Here is a 3,108-nt window from a genome sequence, read left to right on the forward strand (position 1 = left end):
CTTCTTTGCTCCATGGATATGACGCAACAGCAGGGGCATCAGATGGATTCCTGTCAAAACAATAAGCAAATGAATCATGAATAGTAGGATCAAGAGCATTAATCATATGACAATAAGCTTTTAAATCAGGAGGACGGGATGCTTTGTCAAGGCCATAAGTGATAGTATCATCTCCAATATTGAACGTAAGACTCCCATGCCTAACATCTATAACCGCCCCTGTTGTATGCATGAATGGTCGCCTTAGAATAATAGGAACAAGAGAATCTTCAGCTATATCTATCACTACAAAGTCATATGTGATGTGACCATTATTTAAGCGTATTTAGTCCCCGAATTAGCCTTGTTCCCATGCTTTTTAGTGCATATTTAGGTCATTTATTGTCTTTAGTCCTTTGTTTTGCATATTCTTTGAGGTTTTGATCCCTTGGTAGGAAAGGAGTGAAAACCTTGCATTTTTATGGCAAAATAGAGCTAAATTGATTGAATTCAATGACCAAGCATCAAAGAGAAGACAAGACTAGAAGGCCTTTGTACATATTGTAGTAGTTGGGCAATGATGAGAAAAGATCCTTGCATCTCCGATAAAATCCCCAAGGATTATATGAAGAAGAAGGAAGAAAAGAAGAAGGGAAGAAGCTGACCAAGAATGCAAGCGGATTGCCCTCTGGACGCCCGTCCAAGACAAGGAATCCGAGCGTCTTCCTCAGAGGGATGCTCGTCCAAAAGACCCACAATCCGCTCGTCCAAAAGCCAGACAATCCGCTTGTCCTGTGCCCTGGACGCTCAGATTGTGTTACAGCTATTCCGTTTTCTTCTTGTTCTATGAAGGATGCGCATACCTCGGAAAGACTAGCAAAAAGGAGACTTGCATATTTTTCTGAGAGGAGCGATTCCTCAAGGACTTAATCGTCATTTAAGCCCTTAGTAAACCCTAATTTGTGTACCTAATCCCCACTATAAATACCTCATTAGTCTAATTAGATAATAATGTTCTTCTTATCAATCTTTAGTGTAGTTTATATCATTCTAATCTCTCTTTAATCTTGTAATCAACTTTTAATCAAGTCTTAATACAAATCTCATTTCCTTAATATCTCTTTTGTTCATCTTTTATTTTGGGTAATTGAAGATTATTTGGGTTATTATTGGGAGATTGACAACCTTCCAATCAATCATCAAGTACTTCTATTATTCTTTGCTTTATTATTGAAATCATTAGTAGGTATAATTCTCTTAATTCCTTTTTAATTATTGTTAATCATCTTCATTTATTCATCATGTTTTACTTTGTTGGTATGATTGACAATCTTGCTAGCATGTTCAACATGATAATGAGTGAGTAGTTTCCTTAACTGGGGTTAATGGGTAATTAGGGGAAACAAACATGGGGGATGATTCATGCTTAATTTAATATGTTTTTATAGTTTATTTGCTTGCTTGTTGTGATCTCAACTTATGCACATGTTATGTTTGATGAAATGCGAGCCTATGAATCCTTGCATTTTTTGCCCATCACTTACCTTTTCAATGAGACTTGTAAGACATAAACCAACTCGAGTCTCATTAGACCATGCATATAGTTGAGTAGCGAAGATTAAGTCGACTTGTAGGTATTGTACAATCTAATCGATTCGGCTCCGGGACCCAAACTTTCCTAGGATTGTAAGATATAAACCAACTCGATCCATCACAACAATAATTGCTTGCTTATAATTTGAGAATATGTTTGTATGATCAATTCCCATGAATCCCCTATGACCCCATGACAACCTAGTGCCTTTTATCAATTGTTTACATCCCTTTTTAATCATCTTGCTTGTTTACTTTCATTGCTATTTAGTTTAGTGATCTTCTATTCCAACCCCAAATTGTGACACCCCTAGACACCGCTACTTGCAATTGAAAATCTCACTTCAATACTCGTCCCTTGGGATCTGACCTTTACTTACCTCTTTACTAATAGTAGAGTTGTTTGTGGAGTTATAAATATTGTTTTGGTCTAGGTGCTCCTAACGACAAGTACCGAAAACTAAACCTCTCAAGAGGGCTCGACCAAAAATGGCGCCGTTGCCGGGGACGGTGTTAACTTGATTTAGATTTTCTTAGATTGTTATTAGTTATGTCTTTCTTTGCCTTGGGGAAGTAAAATTCCTCAAGGTTTGTTCTAATTATTTTCGAGTTGTTTAATATTTCGCATGTCTAGAAGATCACAAGGTAACTTGTTACCCTTTGATCACGAAATTGAAAGGACTTTGACAAACAATAGAAGACTTGCTAGAGGTACTTTGAGAGGTATTGGTGAGATTGTAGATATTCAACCAACTTTATTGAGTTCGTTAACCCTTTTGCAAGAGAAGGTGAGGAGAACCCAACACAAAATCCAACACAAAATCAACCCGCAATGCCTAAATTTTCATCACATTCCGTACCAACCGAGGAGAACCTACCCAATGGTACTCCCACACCACAACACTTAACCGGAAATTTCATTGCCAAATCCGCATTTATCCAATTAGTCGAAAGAAGCCAATTTGGGGGGATGCCTAGTGAAGACCCTCACTCTCACATGGAGACTTTTTGTGATTATTGTGATGCGATTTCTCAAACCGGTGTAACTCAAGACCAAATTCGATGGGTCTTATTTCCTTTTTCTCTAATTGGCACCGCAAAACAATGGTTGAAAGGCCTTGATAAGGCTACTCTCGGAATTGACTCTTGGAAGAAATTGGCTCTAGCTTTCTACAAAAAGTTCTACCCACCGGAAAAGACTAACATGCTAAGAGCTCAAATTACGGGCTTTAAGCAAAGAGATGAAGAATCTTTGTATGAAGCTTGGGAGCGATTCAAAGGAATTTGTCGCTCATGTCCTCATCATGGACTTAGCAAGTGGTTCTTGGTACAACAATTTTGGAATGGTCTTTATGAATATTCAAGAAACATTCTCAACATGGGATCAAATGGTATGTTCACCGAAGTTGACGATAATCAAACTTGGAACAAGATTGAGGAAATGGCGGTCCATAATTCACAATATAGTAGACCTCGCAAGGCTACTAGAGGAGGAAAGCATGAAGTGGACTCTATTACTCAATTGGGTGCTTAACT

The 3,108-nt window shown here is 38.0% G+C and overlaps 1 non-coding gene across 1 annotated transcript; it reads right to left on the bottom strand.

The window, feature by feature from the left end:
• Positions 1–2,776: 2,776 nt before the first annotated feature.
• On the bottom strand, positions 2,777–2,883 carry LOC141637056 (small nucleolar RNA R71). The gene has a single exon (XR_012541619.1). It is a non-coding gene; the product is annotated as a small nucleolar RNA R71 (small nucleolar RNA).
• Between the last annotated feature and the right edge of the window lie 225 nt (positions 2,884–3,108).

Source organism: Silene latifolia, chromosome Y (genome assembly GCF_048544455.1).
Source record: "Silene latifolia isolate original U9 population chromosome Y, ASM4854445v1, whole genome shotgun sequence".
NCBI classification, from domain to species: Eukaryota; Viridiplantae; Streptophyta; class Magnoliopsida; order Caryophyllales; family Caryophyllaceae; genus Silene; species Silene latifolia.